Source organism: Arachis hypogaea, chromosome 15 (genome assembly GCF_003086295.3).
Source record: "Arachis hypogaea cultivar Tifrunner chromosome 15, arahy.Tifrunner.gnm2.J5K5, whole genome shotgun sequence".
Taxonomy (NCBI): Eukaryota; Viridiplantae; Streptophyta; class Magnoliopsida; order Fabales; family Fabaceae; genus Arachis; species Arachis hypogaea.
Genome location: NC_092050.1, coordinates 59,474,883 through 59,482,872, shown reverse-complemented (window position 1 = coordinate 59,482,872; position 7,990 = coordinate 59,474,883). Strand labels below are relative to the sequence as shown.

At 37.1% G+C, this 7,990-nt stretch overlaps 1 non-coding gene across 1 annotated transcript; it reads left to right on the top strand.

The window, feature by feature from the left end:
- Nucleotides 1-3,356: 3,356 nt before the first annotated feature.
- LOC112753832 (small nucleolar RNA R71) lies at nucleotides 3,357-3,464 on the top strand. Its single transcript, XR_003178197.1, has one exon. It is a non-coding gene; the product is annotated as a small nucleolar RNA R71 (small nucleolar RNA).
- Nucleotides 3,465-7,990: the final 4,526 nt, after the last annotated feature.

The window sequence follows — 7,990 nt, the reverse complement described above, 5'->3', positions numbered from 1 at the left end:
ATTTCTGCAAGCTTTGTTCTTTGCTGCTTTTTCTTGCTTCAAGAATCATTTTTATGATTTTTCAGATTATCAAATAACATGTCTCCTTGTCATCATTCTTTCAAGAGCCAACATATTTAACATTCTTAAACAACAACTTCAAAAGACATATGCACTGTTCAAGCATTCATTCAGAAAACAAGAAGCATTGTCACCACATCAATATAATTAAACTAAGTTCAAGGATAAATTCGAAACTCATGTACTTCTTGTTCTTTTTTGAATTAAAACATTTTTCATTTAAGAGAGGTGATGGATTCATAGGACATTCATAACTTTAAGACATAGTTACTAACTACTAATGATCATGTAATAAGACACAAACATGGATAAGCACTTAACATAAAGAAAACGAAAAACAGAGAATGTAAGAACAAGGAATGAGTCCACCTTAGTGATGGTGGTGTTTTCTCCTTGAGAAACCAATGATGTCCTTGAGCTCTTCTATGTCTCTTCCTTGTCTTTGTTGCTCCTCCCTCATTGCTTTTTGATCTTCTCTAATTTCATGAAGGATGATGGAGTGCTCTTGATGTTCCACCCTTAATTGTCCCATGTTGGAACTTAATTCTCCTAGGAAGGTGTTGATTTGCTCCCAATAGTTTTGTGGAGGAAGATGCATTTGAGGCATCTCCGGGATCTCATGGTGATGAGTTTCATGCGTCTCTTGAGCTCCATGAATGGGCTCTCTTGCTTGCTCCATCCTTTTCTTAGTGATGGGCTTATGAGATGAATCTTTCCATCTCTCATGGCTCAAAGGTGGAAGCAATTATCTTCCCTTTCCTCTTTCTTGAGGTTTCTCTGGTCTTAGGTGCCATTGATGGTTATGGAAAAACAAAAAAGCTATGCTTTTACCACACCAAACTTAGAATGTTACTCGCCCTCGAGCAAAAGAAGAAAGAATAGAAGAAGAAGAAGAAGAAGATATGGAGAAGATGGAGGGATGTGTGTATTCGGCCATATGGGTGAGATTGGGTGGGAAAGAGATGTTGAATTTTGAAGGTAGGTGGGTGTATGGATGTGAGTGGTAAATGGAAAACAGAAGGGATGACCATGAATGGAGAGAGAGAGAGGGTGAGGTAAGTGGGGATCCTGTGAGGTCCACAGATCCTGAGGTGTCAAAGATTTACATCCCTGCACCAATTAGGCATGTAAAATGCCTTTGCATGCAATTCTGGCATTTAAACACCGAATTGATGCTTGTTCTGGGCGTTCAGCGCCCAGATGCAGCATATTTCTGGCGTTGAACGCCAGCCAGATGCTTGTTTCTGGCGTTCAGCGCCAGCTCTTCTTCACTGCGCATTTCTGGCGTCTGGACGCCAGGATGCTGCTTGTTTCTGGCGTTCAACGCCAGAAACATGCTCTGTTCTGGCGTTGAACACCAGACAGATACTCCTTACTGGCGTTTAAATGCCAGTGAGATCCTCCTCCAGGGTGTGATTTTTCTTCTGCTGTTTTTGATTCCGTTTTCAATTTTTATATTTATTTTGTGACTCCACATGATCATGAACCTAATAAAACATGAAATAACAATAAAAATAAATTAAAATTAGATAAATAAAAATTGGGTTGCCTCCCAACAAGCGCTTCTTTAATGTCAATAGCTTGACAGTGGACTCTCATGGAGCCTCATAGATATTCAGAGCATTGTTGAGACTCCCCAACACCAAACTTAGAGTTTGGATATGGGAGTTCAATACCAAACTTAGAGTTTGGTTGTGGCCTCCCAACACCAAACTTAGAGTTTGACTGTGGGGGCTCTGGTTGACTCTATTTTGAGAGAAGCTTACTGTGCCTCTTTTTCATGTTTACAGAAGGATAACCTTGAGTTGTAAACACAAGGGAGTTCTCATTCAATTGAAGGACTAATTCACCTCTGTCAACATCAATTACAGCTCTTGCTGTAGTTAGGAAGGGTCTTCCAAGGATGATGAATTCATCCTCATTCTTCCAAGTATCTTGGACTATGAAATCAGCAGGGACGTAAAGGCCTTCAATCTTTACTAACACGTCCTCTACTTGTCCATAAGCCTGTTTTCTGGAATTGTCTGCCATCTCTAATGAGATTTTAGCAGCTTGCACCCCAAAGATTCCAGTTTCTCTATTACAGAGAGGGGCATGAGGTTTATCCTTGACCCAAGGTCACATAGAGCCTTTTCAAAGGTCATGGTGCCTATGGTACAAGGTATTAGGAACTTTCCAGGATCCTGTTTCTTCTGAGGCAATCTCAGTTGATCCGGATCACTTAGTTCATTGGTGAACAAGGGAGGTTCATCTTCTCAAGTCTCAATACCAAATAATTTGGCATTCAGCTTCATGATTGCACCAAGGTACTTGGTAACTTGCTCCTTAGTAACATCCTCATTCTCTTCAGAAGAGGAATACTCATCAGAGCTCATGAATGGCATAAGAAGGTTTAATGGAATCTCTATGGTCTCTAGATGAGCCTCAGATTCCTTTGGTTCCTCAGAGGAAAACTCCTTATTGATCACTGGACACCCCAGGAGGTCTTCCTCCTTGGGATTCATGTCCTCCCCTTCTTCCTTGGATTCGGCCATGATGGTCATTTCAATGGCCTTGCACTCTCCTTTTGGATTTTCTTCTGTATTGCTTGGGAGAGTACTAGGAGGGATTTCAGTGATCCTTTTACTCAACTGGCCCACTTGTGCCTCCAAATTTCTAATTGAGGACCTTGTTTCATTCATGAAACTTACAGTGGGCTTAGATAGATCAGAGACTAAGTTTGCTAAATTAGAGGTATTTTGTTCAGAGTTCTCTGTCTGTTGCTGAGTGGATGATGGAAAAGGTTTACTATTGCTAAACCTGTTTTTTCCACCATTATTAAAGCCTTGTTGAGGCTTTTGTTGATCCTTCCATGAGAGATTTGGGTGATTTCTCCATGATGGATTATAGGTGTTTCCATATGGTTCACCCATGTAATTTACCTCTGCTATTGCAGGGTTCTCAGGATCATAAGCTTCTTCTTCATAAGAAGCCTCTTGAGTACTGTTGAATGCAGCTTGCATTCCATTCAGACTCTGAGAAATCATATTGACTTGCTAAGTCAATTTTTTATTCTGAGCCAATATGGCATTCAGTGTATCAATTTTAAGAACTCTCTTCCTCATAGGCGTCCCATTATTCACAGGATTCTTTTCAGAAGTGTACATGAACTGGTTATTAGCAACCATGTCAATGAGTTCTTGAGCATCTGCAGGCATTTTCTTTAGGTGAATGGATCCACCTGCAGAAGTATCCAATGACATCTTAGCTAATTCAGACAGACCATCATAGAATATATCCAAGATGGTCCATTCTGAAAGCATGTCAGAAGGACACTTTTTGGTCAGTTCCTTATATCTCTCCCAAGCTTCATAGAGGGATTCACCTTTTTTCTGTCTGAAGGTTTGAACATCCACTCTAAGCTTACTAAGCTTTTGAGGAGGAAAGAACTTGGCTAAGAAAGCCTTGACCAGCTTATCCCAAGAGTTTAGCCTATCCTTAGGTTGAGAGTCCAACCATATTCTAGCTCTGTCTCTTACAGCAAAAGGGAAAAGTATGAGCCTGTAGACTTCAGGATCTACTCCATTAGTCTTAATAGTATCACAGATCTGCAAGAATTCAGTTAAGAACTGAAAAGGATCTTCAGATGGAAGTCCATGAAACTTGCAATTTTGTTGCATTAGAGAAACTAGCTGAGGTGTCAGCTCAAAATTGTTTGCTCCAATGGTAGGAATAGAGATGCTTCTTCCATGTAAATTGGAATTTGGTGCAGTAAAGTCACCCAGCATCCTCCTTGCATTATTATTATTTTCGGCTGCCATCTCCTCTTCTTGTTCGAAAATTTCTGAAATGTGCTTACTGGATTATTGTAATTTAGCTTCTCTTAGTTTCCTTTTCAGAGTCCTTTCAGGTTCTGGATCTGCTTCAACAAGAATATTCTTGTCCTTGCTCCTGCTCATATGAAAAAGGAGGGAACAGAAAAATAATAATAATAGGGATCCTTTTTACCCAAGTATAGAGGTTCCCTTATGTGAGTAGAAGAAAAGAAGAAGAGAAAATCTGAACTCAGAGAGAGAGAAAGAGTTCGGATTTTTGGTGAGTGAGGAAGAGATATTAGTAAATAAATAAATAGAAGGAGATGAGAGAGAGAGAGAGAATTTTCGGAAATTATTATTATTTTTGAAAAAGAGTTAGTGATTTTTGAAAATTGTTTTTGAAGAAGGTTAGTAATTTTCGAAAATTAAAATCAAAAATTAAAATAATTAGTTAATTAAAAAGAATTTTTGAAAAAGAGAGAGATATTTTCGAAAATTAGAGAGAGAGAGAGAGAGAGAGTTAGTTAGGTAGTTTTGAAAAAGATAAGAAACAAACAAAAAGTTAGTTAGTTAGTTGAAACAAATTTGAAAATCAATTTTGAAAAGATAAGAAGATAAGTAGTTAGAAAAGATATTTTAAAATCAAATTTTTGAAAAAGATATGATTTTGAAAAAGATAAGATAAAAAGATATTTTTGAAAAGATATGATTGAAATTAGTTTTGAAAAAGATTTGATTTTTAAAATCACAATTAATGACTTGATTCATAAGAAATCACAAGATGTGATTTTAGAACTTAAAGTTTGAATCTTTCTTAACAAGCAAGTAACAAACTTGAAATTTTTGAATCAAAACATTAATTGATGATGTTATTTTCGAAAATTATGAGATAAAATTAAGAAAAAGATTTTTGAAAAATATTTTTATAATTTTCGAAAATAATGAAAAAGATTTTGAAAAAGATAAGATTTTTAAATTGAAAATTTGATTTGACTCATAAGAAACAACTAAATTTTAAAAAGTTTTGAAAAAGTCAACTCAAATTTTCGAATTTATGAGAAGAAAAAGGAGAAGATATTTTTTTGATTTTTGAATTTTTAATGATGAGAGAGAAAAACACGAAAATGATGCAATGCATGAAAATTTTGGATCAGAACAATGAATCCATGCAAGAATGCTATGAATGTCAAGATGAACACCAAGAACACTATGAAGATCATGATGAACATCAAGAACATAATTTTGAAAATTTTTATATGCAAAGAAAACATGCAAGACACCAAACTTAGAAATCTTTCATGTTCAGACACTATGAATGCAAAAATGCACATGAAAAACAAGAAAAGACACAAAACAAGAAAACATCAAGATCAAACAAGAAGATTTACCAAGAACAACTTGAAGATCATGAAGAACACTATGAATGCATGATTTTTTCGAAAAATGCAAGATGAACATGCAATTGACACCAAACTTAAAATCTGACTCAAGACTCAAACAAGAAACACAAAATATTTTTGATTTTAAAAATTTTTTTTTGTATTTTTATTTTATATTTTTCGAAAATTAGTGTGAAAAAGAAAAATAAGGATTCCAAAATTTTTAATATGAATTCCAGGAATCTTGCTTTTTAGTCTAAAGCTCCAATCTGAGGGTTAGACATGGCTCAATAGCCAGTCAAGCTTTAGTATGTAACTCAGACATGCCACAGCTGACATTCCAATTAACTTGCCTCTATGCTGATGGTTGGAAGCCCCTATCCAAAAGAATTAGACATGGCTTTACAGCCAGCCAGGCTCCAACATTTTTCATGAAACTCTAGAATTCATTCTTAAAAATTCTGAAGAAAAATATATTTTTGAAAACATTTATTTTAAAATATTTTATTTTTTTTTGAAAAAAAATAAGAAGAAAATTACCTAATCTGAGCAACATGATGAACCGTCAGTTGTCCAAACTCGAACAATCCCCGGCAACGGCGCCAAAAACTTGGTGCACGAAATTGTGATCTAAGGCAACGGCGCCAAAAACTCTGTACGCACGTCTTAATAAATCGTTTTTCATTGACAACTTCGATACAACTAACCAGCAAGTGCACTGGGTCGTCCAAGTAATAAACCTTACGTGAGTAAGGGTCGATCCCACGGAGATTGTCGGCTTGAAGCAAGCTATGGTCACCTTGTAAACCTCAGTCAGGCGGATATCAAATGGTTATGGAGTTTTCGAATAATAATAATAAATAAACAGAAAATAAAGATAGGAATACTTATGTATATCATTGGTGAGAATTTCAGATAAGCGTATAGAGATGCATTCGTCCCTCTGAACCTCTGCTTTCCTGCTGTCTTCATCCAATCAGTCCTACTCCTTTCCATGGCTGGCTTTATGTAAGGACATCACCATTGTCAATGGCTACTTTTAATCCTCTCTGGAAAATGGTCCGATGCGCTGTCACTGCATGGCTAATCGTCTGGAGGCATTACCGTGGTCAATGGCTGCATCCTATCCTCTTGTGAAAATGGTCCAAATGCTCTGTCACAGCACGGCTAATCATCTGAGGTTCTCGATCATACTGGAATAGGATTCACCCTCCTTTTGCGTCTGTCACTACCCCCAGCACTCGCGAGTTTGAAGTTCGTCACAGTCATTCAATCCCAGAATCCTACTCGAAATACCACAGACAAGGTTTAGACTTTCCGGATTCTCATGAATGCCGCCATCAATCTAGCTTATACCACGAAGATTCTGATTAAGAGATCCAAGAGATAATCATTCAATCGAAGGTAGAACGGAAGTGGTTGTCAGGCACGCGTTCGTGGGGGAATGATGATGATTGTCACGTTCATCACATTCATGTTGAAGTGCGAATGAATATCTTAGAAGCGGAATAAGTTGAATTGAATAGAAAAACAGTAGTACTTTGCATTAATCTTTGAGGAACAGCAGAGCTCCACACCTTAATCTATGGAGTGTAGAAACTCTACCGTTTGAAAATACATAAGTGAAAGGTTCAGGCATGGCCAAATGGCTAGCCCCCATAACATGATCAATATGATCCTAAGATGAACTAAAAATTATAAGATGTCTAATACAATAGTAAAAGGTCCTATTTATACTAAACTAGTTACTAAGGTTTACAAAAGTAAGTAATTGATGCATAAATCTACTTCCGGGGCCCACTTGGTGTGTGCTTGGGCTGACCTTGAATGTTACACATGCAGAGGTTCTTTCTGGAGTTGAACGCCAGGTTGTAACGTATTTCTGGCGTTCAACTCTGGTTTGTGACGTGTTTGTGGCGTTTAACTCCAGACAGCAGCGTAGAACTGGCGTTCAACGCCCTTTTACATCATCTAAACTCGGTCAAAGTATGGACTATTATATATTGCTGGAAAGCTCTGGATGTCTACTTTCCAACGCAATTGCAAGCGGATCATTTTGAGTTCTGTAGCTCTAGAAAATCCACTTTGAGTGTAGGGAGGTCAGAATCCAACAGCATCAGTAGTCCTTCTTCTACCTCTGAATATGATTTTTGTTCAAGTCCCTTAATTTCAGCCAGAAAATACCTGAAATCACAGAAAAACATACAAACTCATAGTAAAGTCCAGAAATGTGAATTTAACATAAAAACTAATGAAAACATCCCTAAAAGTAACTAGATTCTACTAAAAACATACTAAAAACAATGCCAAAAAGCGTATAAATTATCCGCTCATCAATACACTTACCTAATTGTCCGCGTAACATTGGGAAGCTTAACATATATTTGATTAAGTCAGTTTGCACAATGACTTTTACTAATTTAGCCACCATATAACACTTTAATTTCATACAAGCATGATACAGAGACAAACACAATTTCTCTATCGGGGAATACCTTGTTGCGATATCAGTTAGAACCCAACTAAGGTAATAAACAGCCCGTTCATGCCCATTTTCATTATCCTGGGCTAACATACACCTAATTGTGCTCTCAGATGCTGCAATATATAATTTCAAAGGCTCATGTGGACGAACATTCGCCATAATTGGAGCCTTAGCCAAATAAGCTTTAATCGAATCAAACACTAATTGATGCTCCTTTGTCCATTCAAACTGTGAGTCCTGTTTTAACTTTACCAAAGAAGCAAACACTCGAT